Raw genomic sequence first — 27,666 nt, forward strand, 5'->3', positions numbered from 1 at the left:
TCACTTTAGAAAAAAGTTACATTTTATATCACCGTATTAAAGTGTTTAGAATTATGCACCAGACAACCATTTGGAAATAGTCTCTGTTATAATTCTATAATTTGAATCAAATAACTTCTAAGTCTTCATGCATTCAATACATGTATACCATTTACTCTTTAAGAAAAGTGTTTTTGGTTGTTTGACACCAGCAGATGGCACCCTAACAAAATAATTTGTGTGCCATAGGTGAACTTTTCACAGTCCTCTTACAGGCAAATGCAAGGGCAGCTCACTAGATCTGCACATGCAGAGAGGAAAAGAAAAAACCAAAGACAAGACTTGATCTTTTTAAGTCAGATAACTTTGATTCTGGGAGGAAAAGGCAGAAAGAATATTTTTCCAATTATTCGTTATTTTGCAAAGACCTAGTTAGTTGGAATCATTATTGTAAAGGAACCCTCCATAAACTTGCATTAAAAACCTAAGTAGGATAGCTAACATGATGACATGGAAAGGAATAAGGTGGACTGATACATTTTCTAGCTGAAAAGTATCTGGAGAACCAAATACTCTTTTTGATTGCTTCAGCTGTCAGAGATGACACTAGAGTTTCATTTTGTTTGGTTTTACAGTTTGAAAAAATCTTAAACAGAAGTCTGCACAGAAGCTACTTGCCACAACACCCATTTTAGTTTCAGTCCTATTCAGTTTGAATTGTTCCATTTAGATAATTGGTGTTCGAAGGCCCCCTTTGCTATTTAGGTGTTAATCTTTAGCGGGAATACAAGATATCATGTCAAGATCATGATAAAGCATCAATAAGGGATGAGTATGTTCCTGTTTGGGGAGGAGTCAGGGTAACCACTTTTTCTTTCTTCTTCATCTTTTCACTTAATTCCAGGTATTTAAGTTAAGGAATCAACCAAATTTGCAGTTTGCCTGTCATTTTCTTGTCTCTGCAAAGCATAAAGACCCACGTTATTAGCCTTTTTACGAAGTCTTCTCACCTGCCTCAGTCTCCCACCAGATAATTCTTTCTTCTATAATGATATCAGCTTATAATTAACTTTGCAAGAAGCTGTAATAGAAGAATCAAACTCTGGTTGGCTCTAAGATGGAGGCTCCAGGTCTCAGGCAGCAGCAGCAACATTCTATAATCAGGATTTGTCCACATTCCTTGAGCCCCGCTGCAAAGGAGGAAGAAGAACATGGAGGGTGGGGCAGGGCTGATCTCAGAGCAGGCACAAGATGTGGCCAGTTCACGAAGACCACTGAGAAGAACCGCAGCTTCCTCATTGTTTCTCTACCTCCCCAGTCTTGCTCAAGAAAAGGACTGAAATTTAATATATAATTCTATTCTCTTTAAGACCTGGACTGAGAAGAGAGAAGGGGTAGTAGACAGCACAATAGGTTAGTTTAGGGATAGGTGTGTGGAGGGGAGAAATCAGGGTGATTTGCTTGCTGAGAAGACAGAGTGGTTCCTGGAGGCAAAGCCTGCTCACGTGAAAAAAGAAGCCTACTTCTACCAAAGCCTTGGCAAGCAAGTGATGCTAGCACTTGGAAAATGAACCACACATTGAAGGGAATGGAGCTCATCGAGTTAACAACCTGACTTGCTTGTTCAGCTGTAGACTGTAATAGTTAACATTTATTGAGCGCAAACGGTGACTTGAGGACTCCTCTAAGCATCTCACATATATTAAATGATGAATTAATTAAATGCTTATAATAGTCCTATGATCTTGGTGCTATCATGTATACACTTTAAAGTTGAGGAATCTGTAGCACAAATGCTTATACCCCAGATCATTCAGGTGGTTTGGGTTCACTTTTAACCACTAATCCATGCCACCTTTCTACTGATTTTCTCTGCACCTTTTTTGAGTACTGAATTTATCCTAGGAGAAGTCTATACCCTACTTCTACCACCACTGTCTAAATAAAGATGGAGAAGGACTGAGGTTTTATACAGCAAAAAGAGAAGGTGCTTTTTCTTAATTTTGGGGCAGTGGAATTTTCTGGGTTGATAACAAAGCTCAGCACTGCCACAATTTTTCATTATTGGGAAATGTGGTTCAGCTGTCCTGTCCCAGAGTGCCTAGTTAGCATAGCAGATCTGTCAGCGTCTGCATAAGGGGAAAGCTTCCACTCCTCAAGAGCGATATTAAGGTAAGTGTGTTTTGAGTGTTTTGTTTGTTTGTCTGTTTACTTTTATTGAAGTATACTATACATACAGAAGATGCACATGTCTTACGACCACAGTTTGAAACATTTTCACAAACTAAACACACCCATGCAACTAACCAGAGTCCACAACAACAGTCTGAACCCCAGCACCTCAGAAGCTCCTCTTGGACTCACCTCCAGTCATCATTCTCCAGGGAGAAACTCTATCTTGATGTCTAACAGCTTGGATTCATTTTGTTATACTTCCCCCATGAACAGAGTCATATGTTTGTTCTCATCAGTATCTGGCTTCTTTGATTCAACATCCTGTTTGTGTGGCTATAGATTACTCATTCTCATTGCAGTATTAGTATTCCATGGTGTGACTATACCATAATATATTTATCTACCCTGTTAATTTGCATTTGAATTGTTTCCAATTCTTGATCATTATTAATAGTGCTCCTATGAACATTCTAGTGCATGTGTTTTTGGATTTTTTGGGGGGAGGGGCATGCCTGTGGCGTGCAGAATCTCCTGGGCTAGGGATCAAACCCTCACCACAGATCACCTGAGCAGCTGCAGGGACAACCATTGACCCTTAACGAGCTGTGCCACCAGAGAACTCTCAAGGTGTGTTTTGAGAGATTGTGGGAGGGACAAGAGAAATGCAACAGCAGGTAGAGACTGAGGAAAGGAAACTAGTGCTTTTAACACATGCAGGAAAGCCACTTTAGAATCACTGGGAAGGAGTGGTCAGTGAAGAAAAGTACCAGGATGGTGTCAAGTCAATAAAGTCGGGGCTTCACTCCACACAGAGGAACTGTTTTCTAAGTGTAAGAGAGAAGGGTCATCAGTTGAATCTTCCACCCCCTTAATGACTGTGCTGGTATTTTACGTGGGAATCACATCTGGGAACTCTTTGGCCAAATGCCAAGTTATTGGTGCCATTGGTGAGTCTGTTCTTCCATCAAATAACTCTTAATGCCGCCGGTCCCGCCATGTAACTCCTTGATCCATGAAGAGGAGACTTATGCCTGTTTTCTTCACTTTTTTTTCCTCCTCGGTCTGCCAAGATGCAGGTGGTTTCTGGGTCTTCTCCTTAGCAGCTGTCTTTCACAACTCACCTCCCATCAGCCCAATTTGTTTTCCCACTTCATCCTAAAGTACTCCAAGGAGGGAAGCTAACACAAACCATTAAAGGCAGAAGTTGGGCAACTACAGTCATTAGCTTCTCTAAGTTTTCCCCCCTTCTGTGTATTATCACCATCAAGGCTAGGCTGATGTTTAGCAAAGAGCACCTGTCAAAACAAAAGAAGAGTTTCACACCTCACAATTTTAAGCCCCAGGTAAGAAACTCAGCCTGGTGGATCCGCAAAGAGGAAGGCAGGAAACCTGAAACCTTAAGACTTGAAGTAGAGTTAAATGAGTTTCCTCTGGGTACCAACAGGCTTTTGTTTAACAGATTAAATCCTCTTTGTTTCATTACAGACATCAATGCGAAAACAAACAGTGTGATCAAGATAAAGGCCTGGAGCAGCATTCTGTTTCTCTTTCTTCTTTTTCTCAGAGAGCTATCACCACCTCTCAGTGGACAGGCTTAAAGGAACTTAACTGGCTCACAGAAAATTGATGAGCTGAGCAGAGCAGGTGTACAGGAAAGCTCTGGGCTGCAGGGTTAGGGGATGGAAAAAGTGTGAGGCACTTATGTCCATGACTAGATCAAGTGATGAGGACAGGCTTCCCTTGCTATCTAATTAAATGTCTTTCTTTTCAAAACACAGTCTTTGATTTGGAAAGCACTTGAAAAAGATAAGACCTAGTCCTAGTGAAATTCAACAACCCCACAACTCCTTTTGGGGTTGGGGCAGGGGTTGGGAGTGTAGCTTTCCTGCTGACAGGGAGGATGGAGAGGGGAGGATGGAGACATTACAGGGTCAGTCACCAAAACAACAAATCTTGACCAGTCAGGGGATAGCAGTCAACTGAATTCTATCAGAGATGAAATGAAATTGAAACTGGTGTGCATTTCCAAGGCAATCCTTTCTATATTATTAAATTGCTTCTTTTATTGTTGTTAGACAACACTAACTCCTTTTCCTAAACAAAACATGGACGTTGTCAGCGTAACAGCTCCACTGAGCTGACAGAAGCTGGGGTCATCCATATACACATTTTAATTACCTCTTTTCACTCAGGAACATCATTAGAAGTTTATTATTACCAGCCACTATCTTGTGATCTTAATTGGCTTCCTTCACAGACGACACCATGAAGCCAATGCAGAAGCTCTGGCAGCCTCCCAGAGATAGTGACCAGATCAGTGACACTTTACACTGATACTGTCTTCAGCTGAATAACAACCACCAGTTTAAGTTTTAATGTTAGACATGAGGTGGAAGCTTCTTTTAACACCTGTATGCAGAGATGTTCCTGATTCCATGGTGTTGAAAAACACACAGGGAAGGAGCGACTTTTCACACACCTTTTCTAGAGTTACAGAGAAATTATCTATAGGATAGGAGAGGGGTATGCCAAGCAGCCGGTTATTCCCTGTAGTTCTCTTGGGTACCGGTAAAATGAATAAAAAAAAAAAAAAAAAACACAAAAGTTTACTTACCAAATGGAAAAATCTGGATCCATTGACTCACAAATTAAATCTGCAACATGGGCCATGGTTATCTGGCTGCTTAAGATTCACAAAGTAGGAATCACCCTTAAATTAATAGTCTGCATTAATAACACTGAGCTTGAATCAATAATAATTATTAACTTAGTTTTCAAAGCACTTGCAGTCATGTCAGGGATAATGGCAAATTCTGAGGCAATCGGGGAGGAAAGAGAATGATTATTAAATAAGCATACGGTCAGGTTCTGTGGTAGATGGGAAAGAGGTCTTTCTGTGAGTAGAATTAGTATCTTTCTCTTTGCAAAAGGAAAACCTGAAATTTTAACGCTGAGGTTCACTCTCTGTAGGATCAGGCTGATGATTTCTCTGGGAACAAGGTTACTTGGACACCTTTTTATTACAGATAATTATATTGTTGATTTCTGGCCCTTTGGGCCATTGTTCAGACCTTTGTAAAAAAAAAAAAGAGCTAATTCACAAATATTCTAACTTTAGGTAATTATCAAAATTTGGTAAAATTTTGAACTCCACTGAAGAGAAAGAAATCAGTTCAGAAAGCCACAAATATCAATGGGTTACTTATTCAGAATAATAATGCTTAAGAAGTTTATATTTTTATGGTTAAGATTCAGGTACTATTGATATTGTCAATATATTCCTGACTTATTCTTTTAAAAGAGATTCTTGTCATTCATCACGTTTAAGGGATACATCTACAAGCAGATAGAGCCTAGAAAATGGGTAGACTCTTAGGAGTAAAATTTTTCATTCAGGGAACTGAACTAGTGTAGAAATTAAGGTCTTTGAATAGAACCATCAATCTACTTTGTTCTCTCTCCAGAGTTTTGCTTATTAGAGTATTAATATATCTGCTTTCTTTATGGAGTTTACAGCAGTCCCAAACACCTAGGCTATTTTTCCAGGATTTGATATTGCATTTTTTAATAGCACTCAACCTTTTGATTATAGGTAACTGTTATGAAAATTTAAAAGTATAAATGACAAAAATAACTTCAGTTTATGGAATTCCTGGAATATGAATATAGGTCATATCGTGGTTATCCACATATAATTTCCACACCATATGTATAGGTTTAAATTTAAAAATGTGTCTCTTAAGATATAACATTGATATATTCCTTCTACAAATATAGCTGAATTCTCATGAGAAGAATCTTGAAATAAAGGAAAAAATGGCTGAAAAATTCAAATCACCATAAGTATTATGAGACTACACCCAGTGAAAGGCAGACTTATAAAATAATTCTTTTTTTTTTTTCTTTGCTTTCTAGGGTCTCACCCACAGCATATGGAGGTTCCCAGCAAGGGGTCAAATTGGAGCTACAGCTGCCGGCCTACACCATAGCCAGAGAAATGCAGGATCTGAGCTGCATCTGCAACCTACACCACAGCTCATGGCAACGCCGGACCATAACCCACTGAGGAAGGCCAGGGAACAAATCCCGCAACCTCATGGTTCCCAGTTGGATTCATTTCCTCTGCGCCACAGTGGGAACTCCTATAAAATAATTCTTTTCCTTCACTACCAAGCATAACCTCTTGGAGGCTCCACTTCTGTTGCTGGAATGATCATCTTTTGCCTACAAAAAAATCAACTGTTTCCTTCTCATCTTCATTTTTTTTTTGTTTACCTGATAGATTTCCTCTTTTAGGAAGACGTGAAAATTAGCTTTACATTTCAACTTCTTCACTGTATTGAAACAGGATGGTGAAAATACAGCTGTTTAAAACATACTGTGTGCAAAAAGGAAATGAAATATTATTTTTAAGAAGAGTTATCAAAAGCAGGGTGCCAATCACTCTTAGAAGCAGGGTAAAAATTACTTGCACTTCAATATTTATATTTATTATAAGGAAAAAGTTTTTTTTTTTGGTGGAAAGAAGGTGCAGAAAAGGGCACAGTATTAGCTAAATATTGTACCTTAGAACATCAGTCATTTCCTTCTCAATAGTACTGAAAGGGTCTAATTTATAAGTTTTTCCATCTCCCTGTTATGCTGGTTTGTAAGTTCTGACACTGCTACTGGTATGTTAATGAGAAGCTAGCGTTCCATTAAGAGAAAACCATATGCTCTGCTGCCTACTGTGAAAGAGAAAGCATGTAATGTGGCTGTTGCCTTAGTAACACATTAATTCATTTTGTCAGTGTTGGCACAGATCATTTCATTTATAAGAAAACAAGTATAATAGTTTACCACATCTATAATATTTACAGTGTTTCTGTTACAAAACAGTGACAAAATGAGTTTAAAAAATAGAGTTGGTATAATATCATTAAAATATGGAATTTGTGGTAAAAATTTCCCTATAAAAATGAAAAAAATAAAGATTGGTGTAAAATTTCTCTTCACAATTCTACTTAAAACATTTTAACACCAAACTGTTTGCTTTTTAGCATATTTGTATTATACTAATAACGTGCGTCTGCTGCAAAAAATTTAGTCCATGAAAAACACAAGTGCATTAACAGTTTTTAATGAATGCTAAACAAAATATTTCATACAACAGTTTTGTTAAATTACAACCATTATAAACCTAATCGTATGCTAGTGTGTTACTCATAACAAGGCTAAACATTTATCTAGTTTTATCTGTTCTTCCAGATGTTTATTAGTATTCTAGCACTCCTAAAATATTTAAATTAAGCCACTCCATTTTCTTATGTGAATGCATTTTGGGTTTTATTCACAGAAAACCTAGTCACATGTATATCTAAATAAATATAGTACACTGTATATGCTTTATGCACAAGTGATACTTAATGTGAATTGAGATAATCCAAACGCATGATAAAGGAGAGAAGTGATTAGAGAAAAGACAAGTTCCTGTTTATTAAGTCTGCACCTGCAGCAGGATATCAGTTCTACCCATCCTTAGGGTATTCCACACCTGTAAACACACATTCTTAACAACAAACATTTTGCATCTGTGATTTCACCTACCTTCTTTAACCAGTAAAAAGGGGCCTGTGTACAGGTAGCGAGCAACTATCATTTACCAGTTTATGTAATGATTCAAGTTTTATCTCATTTCAAAGGAAGCATTTATACATTTACATAACTTATACAAATGGGTGCAAAGCACTGCAGAGCTGGGCATCTAAGTAATGAATAGCCAATTATACTTTCAACATTAAGAAATACCTTCCTAAAATATCAGTGTTTAGTGGGTTCATCCAAAGCTTCATGAACCAAATGTGGGTGTTTTTATTTTTGTTCTCCAGACCATATTCACAGCAATGCTCCAAGTATGATGGGATTCTTTTAAATTAGAACCCAAGACCCGAGAGTACTTTTGAGAGTTTCCCTTATAGACCTGCAATGTGATTACTCTGGGAAACACTTTGGAAAATAAAATTTATGATTAGCTTTGATGAAAAAGACTTTAGTTTTAACTTCATAATATCTCTGCTTTGATATGAGTAAAATACTTTGAATGGCTACATCACCAGAAGAGAAAATATAACCAAACATCAATGTGATTTTATATGATGGGGAATTAAATGTCTCTGAAATGTAATCATATCACATTGACTCACCCAATAAAAGTAACTTAATGAAGTATTTTATCTAATTCATATGTTTTTACTTATTAGTTTGTGGTGCTTGAAAAAATAAAGCTGTAAACTTTTCAAGATCCTTCTTTCAACTCAAGCTATTTCTATCAATAAAACTGGTTTGTCAGCAGTTAAATGGCACCACATTTATGCTTTAAGTACACTAAATTATGGGTAGCTTTATGATAGGATTCACTGATTAGACTTACTATAAATAATATGATACATATTACTATGGCTTTGGGTAAATAAAAAAATTATCTTGTGGTTGATAACACCTTAAATTTTAAATTCCTTGATTTTAACAGTTTACTGTTACTCATCACCCCTCCATTAATTAATATGTTAACTAATGTAAGGATATAAAATAAGGTTATGAACTGGAAAATGTATATAAATGTATGTATGTTTATGTACATACATGTACACACATATTTTTATACTATTTATACATTTATATTTATAATTATATATTCTCTTGGTAAATAAAATCACATATTTTATGTCTGCATGATCCCAGTAAATTCTCTTATTATTTTCTCATGATGATTTCCAAAATCCACTTACAATATTGAGGAAAGAAAGCTATTGTGTCTACATGACTATGAAAAAAAAAGATAAACTAAAATTCACCAAAAAATTATTATGTTTAGATATATTATACTCTGTGATTAGGTTAATTATCCTTTCTCACTGGTAGATTCAGTTGTGTTTAATTTATTTCCACATAGAAATATGAGTAATACAGAATGAGTAATACATTTGTGAAGGTCAATGTCTCTCAAGGCCAACTTCATGTATGCATTTGTTAACATATTTGATTCTAAGGAGTTCAGTGCTGGAAATATTAAATTATGTTCTTCATAACTGCTTACCCACAATATTATAAAAAATTTCTTTATCTGTAAATAATATTTATTATAATCACTTTTGAAATATTCATGAAATATAATTAATACACATCAAGTAAAACTAGATTTATTTAGCTTTTTGGAGTAATTTGAAAAGGAGAATATAGTAAATATATATAAAAAGTATGACATTAAAATATTTTTAAAATGATACATGTAAAATAATAAATGCTTCATTAATACTTGTTGAATGAATGAACATAAAATATGTCAGCACACTTGCATTTATGCAAATACTCTTAGTCACATAGGCAATGAATTTATTATATAAATAAACTTATTGCTGGAGCATTTTGATTATAAGGGTGCTGATAGTGAGTATTTAAACTTTTGTGGTACCTAATCAGGCTTAGCTTTTGGAGTTACTCTCTTATGGAGTAATGTTTCAGTCCAGTTAAATTCAATGTGAATTTGCTAAATGTTGAAGAAGCGGGGACAGAATTAATGACCTCTCAGATTCTTAAGAATTTTGAGATTTGAACAGACAAAAATACCACTATTTTGAGAGGGATTAAGTAATGTCAGCTTCACTTTTATGTCTTTTCAATATTTATCACAACTTTTGTTTAATGACACATAATTCAACAAAAATTGGTCAGAAATTTCAGATGAATTCAAATAGCAATGTGGTAAAAACTCAATTTCCCTAAGGGGTGACTCATTTAAAATAAATGTCTGAATAGTCATTATTCCTGAATTAAATAGAGTGGCACATTTATATGATATTTTACAGTGTGAAAATTTTACTGTTTATATGTTTTATTATAAAATTAAAATAGTTGTACAATAAGACTAAATTTTAATAGATGTCAGATTAAAATCTTCTTTAATAGAAGATTTTGAGATGTAACTTGTCATTGTTATAATTTATTTAACATAAAATATGTTATATGAATAATAAACTTTAAATAGTTACAATAGAAAAAATTAGTCTGATGCATTATGGGAACTGAGACAGAAATATGTTAATATAAGAATAATGACATGATTTGAGCTGCATTGTTTTCTGGGAAAATTGAGAGCCTTGTTTAAGTTTGTCTTATTTATCATTTACTACATGCAAGAAAGATATAAAATTAATACATATGCTATTGTATTTTAGAAATATATGTATAGTATTTTACATTTTTCCATTAATTAATACACCAATTATTACTGGCTATTAACTCATTTACAACTATTCTAGTGATTAGATTATTCTAATGATGCTAGTCCTGAGATATTATTTTCTCAGCTTAACTCATTTGGTATAGGAGAACATATCACAACACATGTAACCCACACTTTTATGATACAATTAGAACATAAAAAGGCTTTATTTAGAAATATTAGAGCACTAGATAGTTATCTCATATATTTCTTTTTTATACAATTTTTTTCTACTGTACAGCATGGTGACCCAGTTACACATACATGTACATATTCTATTTCTTTAAGTTGACTTTAAAAGAACATGTTGGAGATAGAAAGTTTTCCACGTTGGTGCAAAGATTGTTCAAGTGTACACCATGGATTTTTTGGTTTTTGTCGTCATTGTAACTTTTGGTCAAATCGATAAGCATACCAACTTTATAGCAGTTTAGTATGGAGGCATAGTTGTGTGTGAAGACTGGACTTTTAACTTATGGGATCTTGTGTTGTAGCTAGTCCAGCAGCATTATTCTTTTGTTTGTTTGTTTTATTTTTTCTCTTTTTAGAAGAGAAAGATTCTTATGCCTAAAAAAAAGATTCTTGTGTGAAAAAAATGTCATAAAGAAAAGTATACAATGTCAAATTTATGTTATTCTCTAGAAGATAAAGTTTAGGTATATATACATGTAAAATACTTTTACCAAGAACTATATCCCCATAAACTACATCTTATTTTAATAACATCAAAGGATATTTTCATAAACAAAGGGTATATACTAAGATGTTCATGTTGGAATGGTCCAGTTCCATCTTTTATATACAAATGCTACTGGCAGAATTTTTACCATGATAAAATTTTCTAATTTGTTAATCAGTAAAGGAGAATATAAATTTCCTAATCCCACTCTATTCAAGTTCTTTCAAGGGTATTTTATTGGCCATTTTTACAAACTTTTGGTTATAGTGCTCATGCTGAAATGTTTTATTTTTAAGAATCTGATAATGCCACCCGAAGCAATAATAATTAGTTTAAATTTGGTGTATGAAGAATGCTAGACCCGTGGCCTCACTAGCAGGTTAATCATCAAACTTTGAAAAATGGGTTCTCTGTGTAAAATTAATATTCAGAAAGCAGCCAACTTTTTTTCTTCATTTTCCTTTTTTTTTGAAAACAGATCAATTCTGCTTGGTTCACTCATGCTCCTGGAAGGTGGGAATTTTGTCTTCTTTTGTGTGTTCCTCATGGTACTAAGTCACTGCTCATTAAATGCCTGATGACTTGAACTCAAACCCTGTGGTAGGTGAGTTTGTCTTTCCTTATAAGAGATGATATTACACCTTGGGTTAAAATATTTATTAAATTTATAAAATAATTAACTTCATAAAGTAAACCTAGACAAAATGTAATTCCCATTCTTGGTTGTCATATAGTAAATGTATAGGTATTTTGGCCATGATTGCTTTAGTCAATTGTCAGCTTATGTAAAAATTTAAATAATATCCAGTTGATTGCATATTAAAAGTTTTAAGAAATACCGAATGACATAATATGTCCTGCTAGAGTAGGAAAGTAATCAATACTGATACCAGATAATTTTCATAACATTAATTTTGACATTCAAGAATTCTTTTATATATATTTTATTCTCAGTGTTCTTCAATGTACTTATATCCAGTTACATAGGGAAGTTTCCACTCAATTGCATATCTAATTGTTGAGTTTCATGTGTAATTCTAGAAAGATTAAAGTATTTATTAAAGATTAGAATTTAAACACTGCTGGAAATTCAGAATTTTTGATAGTTTAGATTATTTATAGATATATCTAATTTAAAATAATTACAATAATAAACTTGTAACATTAAGTATAATATAGTTGGGGTGAGGAAGTAAATAAATCTATTTTGAAAATTATAAAACAAACTTATTTTCCTTTAACCTGTTTAATGTTTATTTTACTGTTACTAAGCCCACAATAAATTATTTTACTGAATATAATACCACATATATACAAATCTATCATTACTTACACAGTAATTCATTGAGATTATATAAGTTTACTAAAGTTATTTATTTAAGTTTACCCCTAAAACACAGTATTACCAAAAACATTACCATAAACCTTTTTAGAATTTTAGGCTTTATCAGGATGATAATGTGACAAATGCATACCACCTTAGTTTTGTAAGCCAAAGGTATTTTAGAAAGTCCTATCTTACAAATGATTACAAGCTAAAACTTGGAAAGTAGATTTGTGGAACTTCGAATATACTTTTTGGTTATGTATAATATCTTTTCCCAGATACTTTTCTCTGACTAACCATTGGTTGAATTTGAAAAAAAAATTAAATACAACCTTAAAGTACTTTAACTTCTAAATTCAATTAGTCAGATAGTACATTCTATAAAATATTGTAATTAAGAAGGAAGAGGAAGAAGCTGAGAGAAAGGAAGAGAAGGAAGAAGAAGGAAGTAGGAGGATGGACGAGGAAGGAAGAGGCAAATGAGAAAAAAGAGAGGAAGTGGGGATGGAGAGACTCCTAGGGGAAATGATTCCTGAATTACTGAACAAACGTTGAAATAGAAAAAGAAATTTAGAAGCACATATGTCTGTGAAAGAGATAACTAAAAGTCAGTTTGGTTCTGTGTTTAAAACTAGACAGCAAGTTGAGGGGCCAGAAGAATACCTCATCTTGCCCCTCAAAGGAGGAAGGAGATTGGAAGAAATGCCTGAGGCAAAGAGGGACCAACAGGTGGCACCAATGGATTGAGACAGTTGAGTTTGGCAAGTGTAGCTGTCAGTTTGGAATTGAGAAGAGAACAAGACTGCTGCATGGGACATATATTTGTCCTGAAGAAATATTAAACACAGAATTATTTCTCTAGTTGAGAGAAAAATAGGCAATTACAGTTATGCAACAAATAGTTATTGAGCACCAGCTAGATGCCAACTACTGTTAAGAGGCCCCAAAATTTAGTGGTGAGCAAATAGCCTCACGGAGTTTGTAGTCTAATGAGGCAAATAGCTAGAACTTTGCAACACATCATCACATAAACATTTAAGTAAAAAATCAGTGGTGCATTGTCTGGAGGAAATGACCCAGAAATGTGTTTATAATGCAGATGCTATACTTGTCCAGGGCCTTACTTCTCTGTGGAAGTGATATTTGAGTTGAGCTGGTATCAGATTAGGAGTGAACAAATTAGGCAAAAGCTGGAAGGAGAAAAATTGTCCAGGATAACCCTAAAACAGGAAAGAGTTTAATGTATGTGGAGGACTACACAAAGACCAGTGTATCCCAGAATTTTCTGAGAAGAGTGGTTAGACACAAGACTGAAGAAGTAGACAGGGATGATCAGGCGGAGATTTTAGGCAGTGTTAGGGGTCTGTGTCATAGAAAATGGCTGAAAGTTCTAAACTAATGCATTATTTCATTGTATTTGTGGTTTCAAAAAAATCACTGTGATTGTGTTTTGTAGACAGAATTCAGAGCCTGTTTCAGGTGGGAGGGACAAGAGGTGATAATGGAGGAACAGAGTGAAATTAGGAATACCCTTTTGGAGGCTATCGTAGGAATCCATGAGAAGGATGCTCGCATCTTCAGCTAGGGTGGCTATGGTAAATCAGTGGGAAGATTCACGAGGCGTTTAAGAAGTAAAATTTACGAGAATATGGGAAGTGAGGAGAATATGGGAAGTGAGGAGAAAAAGGTTGTCGAAGGCTACTTTTGGGATGAAGGATCTTTTCAAACAACATAACTAACAATGATTTTTTCACATCATCTTGCACTCTGGTTTGAGATTCGTGCATGATTGTAAAAATAAAAAACATGATTATTAGCAAGGGGTCACCAAATTGAAAATCACATTGCATTGGTAGCTCTGAGAAATATATTGTGTCCATTTCCATATGTGGCTGATTTACTGTTCTATTGTGCCCAAGCTTTCCCTCCTGAAGGTGAGAATGACAAGCATCCTTGTCCCCTGCTTTTTCCTCTGACATATCTTTGTCCAGGAGTCCCCTAACTTCCATCACAGATCACTGACTTATGTTCTTTACACCAGTCTGATCCCCAACTGGTGATGGAAAGACTCTTTTAAGTTCAAGATTGTATCAGCTTCAGGAAAAAACTGAAAACTGTGGATCTCTGCTACTTATTATCTGATTTTGTTCTCAGGAGAATTTAATTTAAATGAATTTAAGTTAACAATAAAAGTATAAATAGAATTCACATTATTGAATTTTCTTATTCTCATTTGCTGTGAACATGAAGCATGGCATATACAATTATACTGTTTTTAAATTTAAAAGACAAGCAATTAGCAGATATTGATATGTGGACATCTAAATAAAGCCACTTTATAAAGTTAAATTGTGTTTTCTTTTGAGTCCACAACACTCTTAAGCTTTTTATGTAATAATAATGGCTATAATTTTTAAGTTTATACTAAGGGCAAGGAAATTGATATATACATGATCACTAAAATCCTATGAGGTAGGTTATTATTATTCCCATTTTTCAGGATAAGAAACTTATTTTTTTTTTAATCAAGTAGTTTGTCCAAACACAAGTTTGGTTCATTTCAAAGTTTTATGTCATCTTCTTAAGAAACTTTCATCTTTCTCTCTTTAATGAAAACTGTTCGAAAACTTGGAAAGAAAACAATGTTCAGTATTCTTATCATGTTTTGAAATTATGTTAAGTATTCTTAGCCTAAAAAAAAAGTTTTAGAAATACATTTTAAGAACTACACATCACTTGCCCCTTAAAAAGCTTTTGTTGATCTCTGACTTGAGTACAGGTGTGTGTATAGCCCATGGAAGCCACATGTTGGCCCACAGGTCATGCAGCAATTCACTCACATTTATCTCTGGGAAAGTCATTTAACTGCTTTAACAATTAATTGTTTCATTTCAAAATGCAAATAGTCAAATTTGCTTCTAGGAAATTCAGAATGACCAATAAATATAAAAGATAATTGGTTAAAAATTATCAATAATTTATGAAAGAATTGTTCGTGCTAATTTAATGTATTGATCTTTTAGCTATTACATTGAGAAGGGTGCTATGACCCTAAAAGTTCTCAAGAAAAGGTTGTAAAAAGAATCTTTTCACAACAGCTAGAATTCTCTTACCACACACATCAAGGAGGAATGAAGTCATGGTAAAATTGGTAGAATCTTTCCTAGGTCTTTCCAATAATTACCTTACACAATAGTATTGTCACAAGATTTCTGCCTCAATTTCAAAACATCATGTAGCTATAACTTATTAAAAATGTTAATTTGATCAGATAAAATATATTTATCAAAATGTTTACACTTTGAATATGTTAAATTATTTTTGAAAAAAGAAAGTAAATAGGAAAAAAGGCAGTTGCATTTTTGGAGACTGTCACAAGAGGGCATTTATGGATTAACTCAGTAAATTTTTCCATATTTGAAAACACTGAAAAGCACTTCCAACTCCCCAAAAGCAAACTAAGAATAATCAATATAAATTTAAAGAGAGAGAAACTCTCAAAAATTTTTATTATGTATTAATTCTGTTCTCTCTAGGAAATTGGCTCTTCTTTTTCAATTGTCAAATGAAAAGTAGTATATATTTTTAAGTGTTAGATGCAAGTAACTCATTTCTCTAAAATACTGAAATCCTAAAAAAATATTATATTAGGTAAAAAAAATCCACCCATATTTTGTTTCTAGCCATTTGTTTAGGTACTATTGCAAAACAAACATGTAAAATAAGTCCTATTCCTACAACTGATAAAAAGTAATTATGTTTTTAAAACATGATTTTATCTTTTGTGCTGAAAAACAAGCTAATTAATATTCCTCAGTGTTTTGAAAACAGGTGCCATTTAGACAATGCAAGCACAAATGCCTTAATAAAATAATGAAAAGCTTAGTTTTATTAGGAAATGGGTAAAGTAAATTACTAGTAAGAGAGTGTTTGGGGGCCTGGTTAAAGGGAAAAATACAAACTAAAACAAATGTTAAAATATTTTTTGCTCATGAGATCTTGAGCTCTTCAAGAGCAAGGTTGTAGCCGTGTTCATTTCTATAATCACAGCCCAGCATGGAGCGGAGCATACAGTAGGTACTCAATGAATACAGATAAATGAATAAATAAAAGAATGCCTTTAATTGATGATAAATTCAGAAGTGGCAGGGCAGGGGAGAATTTTCAGTGATTATTAATTAAATTAATGACTTTCCTGTTGCATTAATTGATATCAAACCTTCAAATACAAAGGGAAAACTTCATCTAGTCACCTGGGGTTTCCAAATAACTGCAGAGTTGGTGCCATATAAACAAAACATCAGGAGAGCTAATGTGATGATTGGTATATATTCAGTTGGCAAGAACAAAGAAGTTGCAAATATGGGAGCAATGATGTATATAAGATCTGGGAATCCTAGAGCTAGAAATCTCTTCACGATCATCTAGCCTGTCCCCATAATTCCCAGTTCATGTCATTAAGAATCACTATAATTTTTACCCAACTGATCCAATGTTTTGTAATGTTTTCTTTTTATTCATCAAAGACCTGTAATGGGCCTTAAGAGTGTTTAATAAGCATTAGATAATCCTTGTTATAATATGATTTTATATAATTTCAATCAAAAGTAAAGAAATGTGACATTTTAGATAACCTGCAGTCATATCACAGATAAACATACAATTTCCTTTAGGCATTTTGACATAATTAAAACAAATTTCAGATTTGTTTTCCTACTTGTGCCAAAGCACAAGCTTTCAAAAGCCATTTTCATTATTCCATACTCAGGGAAGACAGGGAGATGCAGAGAAACAGTTTCACTGTCTACTCGAGTTAATAGCCCTGGCTTTAGAACTCAAGTCTGTATTTATTAGAAAAATTTTCTGTTTTTATATTAAAAATTGGATACTATTGCCTACTTTACCATAAGTCATACAGTTGTAGGTGGTAAGTTTTAGTACTGTAGGTAGTAAGTTTAATGTGTATAAATTGCTTGATAAGTAGACGGCAGTGAGTAAATGCCAGACTATATCAGTCAAGAACCATAGATTTTAGACCCCTGTTGAGAAATTTGAGATTGTGGCAGATTTAGAAATGATCACAAAATATCCCATGGGCTCCTACATATTTCTGACACCTTTGGAATTACTTTAGACCATAGGGATAGTTCTGACCAGTTGGCTGTGATGGGAATAATGTGTATCACTTTGTGGCTGAGATAATTAAAAGCTCTGTGCCCCCTCCATCAACATCTTCCATGGTACTCTGTGAAGCCCAGTCCTGAGATTCAAATAGTGTCTTATCATAATGAAACCTCCATCAGCTGGCTTACTGAGTGACTAAATGGAGGAGAACACTTATAGGCCAGTATTGACATGGGCAAGATTTTATGTTTGCTTTGTTAGGCCACTGATATTTAGGGGTTAAATGATCAATGCAGCGTAATTAATAATCTCATGTAACATAAATAATTCATTTATTAACAAGTAAAGTGAAGTCCAGAGAAGTCAGTTTGTATAACGGCCAAGCCTGCAATGCAAAAATTAAATGTATACAGAGGTATCATGGGTCCTTTTCCAAGTGTTATATCTTACGAATCACATAACACTTTTTATAATTCCTCTCTATAAATATAGCTAAGATATATTTCTAAAATCCTCCACTAAAACTGATATCTCAAGTTTTTTAGGAGTTTCCATTGTGGCTCAGTGGATTAAGGCCCTAACACTGTCTCTGAGGTTACGTATTTGATCCCTGGCCTCACTCAGTGGGTTAAAGATCCGCATTACCATGAGCCATGGCTGTGGCTGTGGTGTAGGCTGCAGCTGAAGCTCTGATTCGAGCCCTTGGCTGGAAACTTCCATATGCTACAGGTACAGCCGTTAAAAAAAAAAAAAAAGTCAAGTTTTTACAATCATTTTTTCCGCCTTCCATCCATATTCAATATAAAGTCCTCTTGATCAGATCAGTCTTCTGTGAAAAAAAAACCTTGTCTCTTTCTGTTCTTGTCTTCATCTCTATCCAAATATCATCATCTTTGTGTTTTAAGCTGTGATTCAGATTTCACATTCTATTCATTAAGAACATAGTTGAAACTTAAAGTTCTTTTCCCAGGTATTTTTCTCTGATGAACCATTGGTTGAATTTGAAAAAAAAATTAAATACGGTCTTAAAGTTCCTTTAAGTTCTAAATTCAATTAGTTAGGTAGTACATTCAATAAAAGATTTTGTGCCATTTGCCCTTAATGGAACTTTTTATTGTGCTGATTGCTGATATAGGTATGGGCTGAAATTTCTGATTATAATTTGATTTTCCAATGTTTGGTTACTCTTGAAAGGACCGATTCATTTTAGTAATCATAGTGCAGGGATGAGAAGTGGGATTATTTAAATCTGTATTTGATACACTCATTTCCTTTATATCAATCCTCTTTATTTTTTTTGCCAATAATTTGAAAGATTAAAAATCAGTCTTCTGAGTATGTTATGGAGGTAGGAATGTTAATGCTAATTAGTGAAAAATCTAGGAACAAAATAACTTTACATTTAAGAGCAAAGCAGCTGAAGAGAGGCAGTGGAAAAGAACGATTAGCCGCAGCCAAGTAAGAGGAAGTGCTGGCAATAAGTTTTGAAGAATCATAGAATAGAGTTTCAAGGAGGAGATAGTAAACATCACAGGAGTCTGAGCGATATGATTGCAACTGAGGAAAAGCATCTGATTTTGATATTAAAGACATCTTTGTTGGTTTTTGAACACAGAGGTTCTTAAACTTCCCTTTCTCTCTGTAACGTAAGATATAGAACCACTCCCATCAGCAACAATGCATTGTCACAGAAGGAGATTATCAGAAGCAAAGTCTTGTATCAGAATCTCATAGTAGAATATGAGTAGTTTAAAAATGTTTCAAGTTATTCAGATCTACTGCCTTAGGTGGCCAGGTAACTGTTTCTTCTGCCCTAATGAGAACCATTATTCTAAAGTGGTTTTTTCCATCTGCCCTCTGTGCAGTTCAAAAGTTGATAGGTATAGTCTGTGGGTCTGTTTGTTTGCCATGAAAAAAATTTTTGAATACTACCTTTTCATTTAGTTGAAAATCTAAAAAATAATATAAACATAAATCATATTATTGAAGATCCACTTGCTACATGATCATGCTTATTTTGCATCTAAAATATATTTATTCAGCAGGTGAAAGACAGGTGTCATCTCCATCAATGTCTGCTGTGCTGATGGCAGTTACATAGGACCTAATGGGAACATGTTGAGGGGGAATGAGTTTACCATGTGCCTCGGAGTATAGGTGTCCAAGCTCAGAAGCAGCAGAGCAGGAGCAGGTCACTCCATATTCACTTTGTGGGCGATGTATGGATTCTGTCTTTGTTCACATCGGTCATTAACAGTAATACTAAATCAAATGCCGTAATGAAGAATGTTTGTTTCTTCTTGTTGCACTAATTGGATCACATAGGCATTTGACAAAGATCCCAACAATATAGTTGTACTAAATCTATCTTAAACAAAGATGACAAATTTAGAGAATTCTCAAGGGACAGCTAATTAAAACTGGCATTATAAGATTTCTTAAAGATTTTAGGTTAAGTATAAGGTCTGATTATCATGAACTAGAATTCAAAGACAATATTATTCACATATTTTATAAAACTGGGTTATATAGATAAGCATAAGTATTATTGGTATCAAGATAGAGAAGTGGTTTAGATATAGACATATGCTGTATTATATTATCACTAAACATAACTACATATTTTCTGAAATAAATATATCATCTAGTATGACATTTATATTTTAAATTTATAATTTATTGGTTTTCCAGTTTGTATTTTTTACAGTTTGTGTTTATGCTTCTATGGTGACATTATCATGACTAATAACAGTTACACAGAATTTAAATTAAATTCATATTTATGTAAATATATACATTTATTTAGGTAACATAAAAATACAAATAATTGAATACCACCAATGTATTAGAAGATTCTAAGACGTACATATCTCAAGCATAAGAAAAACTGTTCTAAAATTTATTTCATAAATTGCTGTGGATAAAAGGCAGATCCCTTTCATCTAAGGAGAGTCTATGGTGAGAAAAGAAGTGGTTGTGATGATATGAGACATCAGTTAGAGAGATGTGATAGAAAAAGGAACCAGAAAAATAGGGCTGGTGCTAGCAAAATCAGCTGAGCCAGGCAGGCTGGGTCAAGATAGAGAAGGGAAGCCAGTGTGGTCAGAAAACCATGAAGGGAAAGGACAGGAAGAGCAGTTTCTGGTGGAACCAGATCTGTCCTGATACTTGCCATATGGAACAGACTGATATCACACGTTAACTTGCCACATGGCTCAGAGCATAAAGCAGCACTGTGCAAAAATCTGAGACATTGACCCCACTGTCCTCCACTTTCAGCCAGAGATCTCTTGTTGGTAGGCATCCCCGACCTTACCTGGTAAGAGGTCATTGAGGATTACTGTTAAAATAAGACTTCCCCAATTGCAGGCCAAACATTCTGAATCAAAGTCTTCATGACACTAGTTTGAGAAGCTCGATTATTATAGATTTCTTAGGTGTTATGATCATCTGGTACTTTTTGTGGCATAGTTAGTAGTGTTTCTCAAAATTTGGTTCACAGACCAGCAGTGTCAGTTATATTTGTAAATATAAATTCTCAGACTCCACTCGAGACCACTGAAGCAGAAACCCCAGAGGTGAGCTCTAGAAATTTATTTATTTAACAAGCTATCCAGATAATTTTTGAAGCCTGCTAACCTTTGACAACCACTGGAATAGTGGCAAACCATTTGAAACTGGATCTCTGAAGTGGAGGTCCAAGCATGGATTTCTGTTTGTTTGTTTGTTTGTTTTGTTTTGTTTGGCTACACCTGTAGCATGCAGAAGTTTCCCAGTCAGGGTTCAAACCCACGCCACAACAGTGAACCAAGCTACTTCAGTGACAACGCTGGATCCTTAACCCACTGAACCACCAGGGAACTCCATGTATGTGTTTTATTTGGTTTCCTAGATGGTATTAATATGTGGCTGTAGTTTAAATGCAGAGTCCATGCTTAATTTTTTTGTATGTTCTTGGTCTAACTTCTTCTTTCTCCTCCCAGGAATGATTGGACTACAAGTTGGTAAGAGTGATGAAATAGATAGCAGGAACTTTGAGTCTGCTCTAATTCGTTTAAAAAATTATTATGTGAAAAATTTAGTGGTTTATTATTAACAACAAATTACTTGAGGCATACCACTATATTGAACTCTTTCACGACTGAAAACAACAAATTTACATGTATGGAAACTGGTCAGGTTTTTGACTCCAGCTAAGAGACTTTTAGCCTGAGAAACACAGAATTATTTTGTCCAGGAAAGAGTGTATACAGAGGGGTTAGGTCTTGATATAATCACAAAGGCCCCAACGTGAGACAGAAGGCTTCATTTATTACCCTAATTGTGAGAGTCAGTCTCCTTTAAAACTTGGCCCCTTCATTCCTGAGACTTAGTAGGAAGACTTGGGGGGAAAACAGAGTCGTACAAAGGAAAGAACCATCAATTTTTTAGATATCTAGCGTAGAGTAGACTTGGGATGAACTAGTACTAAGCTTTTGTTTGTTGGACTATATATCAGCTTTTATCAGTATTATCATAACAGAGATACTCATTTTACACGTGAAGAAACTGAGACCAAAAGTTTGGCCCTGCCCTGCATCTCTGTGTGTGCCATTCTCTTTTAGATATGACTCAGTTCAGAGAAAGCGTAGGTGAAGGCAAGTAAGCTGCTCTCTTTTCTCTTTATGACACATATCCTGGGATTCTAACTCATTATTCAGAGCCTTGGAAAGCCGAACTCTTGAATTCTTATTAGAAGACAGGAGGAACACTTGTCACTGAGAAAAAAAAAATCCTGAATTGAGTAAAAAAAGAAGGAAAGGACTTGTATCATGGGATGAATAATAGAAACAGAATAAAGGCGGAGAAAAAAATGAACATGAATCTCAGGTCACTTGATAAAAGGACATTATTTTTAGGTAATACATCAAGCATTACTTCCAGTTTATGTAGATTTTTTTTTTTTTTGTAAAAGAAAGTGGTTATATTTACGCTGTCACATAAAATAGGTTATTTTAGCATACACTGTCATAAACTTCTCAGAGAAGCCTTGAGAAATGAATGTAGAAGTTGGGCTGGCTGACGGAGATGGAACTCAAAAAATAAGGAATAAATACCATATGATAGCACTTATATCTGGAATCTAATATAGGGCACAAATGCACCTTTCCACAGAAAAGAAAACCATGGACTTGGAGAAGAGACTTGTGGTTGCCAAGGGGGAGGGGAAGGGAGTGGGGTGGTTGGGGAGCTTGGGGTTAATAGATACAAACTATTGCCTTTGGAATGGATTAGTAATGAGATCCTGCTGTGTAGCACTGGGAACTATGTCTAGTCACTTATGGAGCATGATAATGTGCAAAAATAGAATGTGTACATGTATGTGTAACTGGGTCACCATGCTATACAGTAGAAAAAAAATTGCATTGGGGAAATAACTATTAAAAAATAATAATAATAAATAAGGAATAGAATTTTTTCATCCATTTACCAGTTCTCTATTTTTCATTCATTCGCTTACCCAACTACTCATTCACTGAACAAAAATTTACTGAGAGCCTACAGAGACACCATCTCCAATCTCATGGAGCTTTTATTGGGTAATAAAACTCAGAGACTTGGATAGTACAGCTCATTGAGAGAACTTTGAGAACTGCAGTTTGGGTGTGGCTAGGAGAAGAGATTCACAGGGCAGTGTTGGGTGATAAAGTTGGAGACATAGGGAGAAATTCAGAGTTCATATTAAAAAGATTATTCAAGCTATATTGTGGAGGGATTGATTGTAGGTAGCATATTTGGGGGTATGGAACTATTTTAGTAATCAAGGTCAGAATGGAGGGAGACTTGTAGATTGTTTCAGTGGTGACAGACTGAATGGGAGAAACCCTGCAAATGTAAAGGTTGATAAACCATGTAAGTTGACATCCATTTTGCCATTTGGTTCCAAGTGTGGCTCTTGTATACAGAACAACCTCCATTTTGTTTTTAAAGTTAATTCCACAATCTTTGCTTTTGAATATAGTAATTTAACCAATTCATATTATTCTGGGTAACTGAGTTTTTCATTCCTATCATCTTTTTTCATTTTCTATTTCGTTACCACTTTATGATGTTTCTCTGCTACTCTTGTAGTACCACTTTCTACTTTTATCCCATTCCTTGCTTTTGCTAAGTTGATAAAGATGTCTTTTTTTTTTTTTTTGTCTTTTCTAGGGCTGCACCCATGGCACATGGAGGTTCCCAGGCTAGGCATATGGAGCTGTAGCCTCTGGCCTACGCCACAGCCATAGCAACGTGGGATCTGAGCTGCATCTGTGGCCTACACCACAGCTCAAGGCAACATCGGATCGTTAACCCACTGAGCGAGGCCAGGGATCGAACCCGCAACCCCATGGTTCCTAGTCAGATTCGTTAACCACTGAGCCAGGACGGGAACACCAATAAAGATGTCTTTTGAATTCTTCCTTTTTTTCTGTTTTTTTGGCAGTTCTATTAAGCAATCTATTTCTCTAGTGCTTACCTTCATACTTTTTAAACAAATGCTTTTAAATCCTTAGTTATCTATTTACTTACATAAGGATAAAATTAAACTCAGCAAAGGATATCATAACACTAACTCTCATTTTCTATTATAGATTAGTAGAATAGCTATAATTTCTTAGAAGTAGTTTATAATACTGTAATCATAGACTAAGATTTTAATATATTACCTTAGAAGAATTTTACAGATGAGCTAGACAAAATACACTAGTGATATGAAGGATTTGATTAACACAAATAAAAATTTTAATTATACCCCCAAATATTCATATACGTACACACACCCACATACGGAGTGGGGGTGGGGGAGAAATATATCTCCTCTGTAGGACACAGCGATTTTGTTTTTGCAAAATATTTATGAGAGTAAATTTTCATTAGAAAGAAAGTTATAAATAAAGCCTAAATTATAATTCTTAAAATATGCATCCTACAGAATATTTGCTATACACGACTAAATATAACAAGACATTAAAGATAAAATGATACAAAAGAATTAGGAATTTGAGGAGTTCCCGTCATGGCGCAGTGGTTGACGAATCCGACTAGGAACCATGAGGTTGCGGGTTCGGTCCCTGCCCTTGCTCAGTGGGTTAACGATCCAGCGTTGCCGTGGGCTGTGGTGTAGGTTGCAGACGCGGCTCGGATCCCGCGTTGCTGTGGCTCTGGCGTAGGCCGGTGGCTACAGCTCCGATTGGACCCCTAGCCTGGGAACCTCCATATGCCGCGGGAGCGGCCCAAGAAATAGCAACAACAACAACAACAACAACAACAACAACAACAAAAGAATTAGGAATTTGAGAGAAAAAGCTATTAGAAATAACACATGGACTCTAAAGCCAATCAAAATTGAAGCAAAAGATTTACAACTTGATAAAATAAATCTGAATGTATCTAAACATATGACACTGTGCAGGCCACAGTTAAGATCTATTGCATTATATGGTTTATTATTAAATAGGCAATGAATAAATGGAAAGATACAAAAAGCAACACAAAGCAAGGCACATAAATACAGACAAAGATGAAACTTAGAGCTCTACACAACATTGTGCCTATGGTTAGAAACATGTATTTTTCATTTAAAAATTTTTATTTATTTATTTATTTATTTTTATCTTTTCTGCGGCCATACCCATGGCATATGGAGATTCCCAGACCAGGAGTCCAGTCGGAGCTGCAGCTGCCAGCCTACACCAGAGCCATAGCAACATGGGATCCGAACTGCGTCTGCAACCTACACCACAGCTCACAGCAATGTTGGATCCTTAACCCACTGAGCAAGGCCAGGGATCGAAACCACAACCTCATGGTTCCTAGTCGGATTCGTTAACCACTGAGCCATGACAGGAACTCCAATTTTTCATTTAAAAATTTATTAAAAGGGTTGATCTCATGTCATGTTCTTACCTCAATAAAGAAAAACATAAAAGATTAAACAGAAAAATAGGGAAAAGTAGAACTGATTAAGAAAACCAAAGGTTTTCACTGCAAGCTGTTAAATAAGATGTATAATTTCCTGACATGAATGGAAAGAGAAATTTATAACATTATAAATGAAAAATACATATAAAATATTACAGTATTATATGAAAATATTTATTAGCACATTGATAAATTAGAACAGAACACCTGTTGATGAAATTTAAATTGTAGTCAAAGATATATAACTAGATAAGATTACAGTCCAAAATAATTTTGCATGTACATTATATTTAACCTCTAAGGAACGAGTATATCCTCTGTTGTCTAAACTATTTCTGAGAATGGAAAAAGATGGAGAGCTTCCCAGTTCACTTTAGAAAAAGTGAGATGTTACTAATAACAAAATTTAATATATTTACTCTCTATACAAAACTTTACATCCTGCTGTACAGCACAGGTAACTGTATCTAATCACTTGTGATGGAATATGATGGAGGATAATGTGAGAAAAAGAATGTGTATTTATTTATATATGTATGGCTGGGTCACTTTGCTGTACAGCAGAAATTGACAGAGCATTGTAAATCAACTAAAATAAAAAAATTAAGAAAACTTTGTAGACCAATCTCATTTGTTCCTACAAAATTAACATGGAAATTAAATAATTGTAGCCTGTACCATATTAAAATTATTTTATTAATAATACATAAAGATAAAATATTTATTCCATGAATTTAAGTGTTGCTAAATTCTAGGAAATTGATCAACATGAGGGAGGAATAATTTACAGTGGTTATGAGCATGGTCTCTGCATCTAGACTGTTGGGTGTGATTCCTGATTTTTCCACTCAGAGCTGTGTGACCACTTTATCAGCTTCTTCAATTTAAAGTTGGTGTAATGATAATGATATGACCTACCTCCATGAGCTCATAATTATAAAATATTTTATTATGTTTGGCATATAGTGAGAACTACATGAGCATTAGCTATTATCATTATTAATAAAATGATGGCAAAAACATGTGATTATATAAAACGATCCTGAAAAATGCTTGACAAAATTCATTTGTTTCTGATAAATTCCATACAGACAGAATAGGAATAATAGATACACTCTAAATATTATATCAGAAACATCAAACATATGGAATTATATTAAATGCTGAAATACTAAATACTTTCCTTAAGTCTGTATCAGGACAGGATATCACTATTGTTTAACATTACTGGAAGTTCCAACTAATACCATATAAATAAAACAAAAAATAGACTAATTACCAGGAGAAAAATAAAATGTATACTCCTTTTTCAGTTCACAAAATTTACTTAGAACATATGACAGATCTACAAAAGTAAGTTTTATAAAGTTGAAGGATACAAAATAAATATGCAGAACTCAGTAGCTTTGTTATTTATGCCAGTGAAAACTAGCTAGAAAATAAAGATTCCAATTACACTTACATGAAAAACTATGAAATACATAGAATACATTTTGTAAAATGTATAATGTATGTGTGTGTAAAACTCAAAAACTGTACTGTATAAATCTGTCCACATATATAGGTAAGTGGATGTCAAATTTATAGGGAAAATAAGGCCTTTTCAATGAATGTTTTGGGAAAAATTAATGACCATTTGGAAGAAAATGAACATAGATTCCTGCTTCAATATTTAAATAAGAATTCTAGGTGGATTAAGTGTATAAGCATGTTTGTGTATTGTATTTAGAGCAACTCTAACATTTTCTTTAAGATTAAAACCTCAAGTGGAGATTTTAAGTTTTTCAGGTGGAGTGTGTTTAATACATTTATAAGTCAGCCAAAAAGAGGCTTTGGAGTATAGTAGGCATGTAAGGCAATAATGAAAGGAATGAAGCCCCTGAGGAGGTGTGAAGGGAGGTGACACTGATAATGCTAGTGATATGTGTGTGAGAAATGATGGTTCTCTGTTGGCAGCACGGTCTTGAACCACAACACATGCTTTTGGTTGTCAATAAAACAAAAAAGAACCCAGTGTATATTTTTCTCCATGAAAACTAGACATTAGGGATGAAAAATTATTTCTTGTGAGACATAGGGAAGTTTCTCCAGAAAGTCTCTTAAGGGAATGGTCTTTATCTAGAGGAGGAGAGAGACGTCAGAAAAGTCCAAACATCTGTGTCTAGAGACCTTGGTTTC

At 34.5% G+C, this 27,666-nt stretch overlaps 1 long non-coding RNA gene across 2 annotated transcripts in view; it reads left to right on the forward strand.

The window, feature by feature from the left end:
* Positions 350–27,666, forward strand: part of LOC110261578 — a 57,023-nt gene continuing 29,706 nt past the window's right edge. For both annotated transcript variants that reach the window (XR_002345870.1, XR_002345869.1), the window contains exons 1-2: positions 350–2,151; positions 11,572–11,697. This is a non-coding gene — a long non-coding RNA (uncharacterized LOC110261578). The remainder of the gene's footprint in view (positions 2,152–11,571; positions 11,698–27,666) is intronic.

Source organism: Sus scrofa, chromosome 7 (genome assembly GCF_000003025.6).
Source record: "Sus scrofa isolate TJ Tabasco breed Duroc chromosome 7, Sscrofa11.1, whole genome shotgun sequence".
NCBI classification, from domain to species: Eukaryota; Metazoa; Chordata; class Mammalia; order Artiodactyla; family Suidae; genus Sus; species Sus scrofa.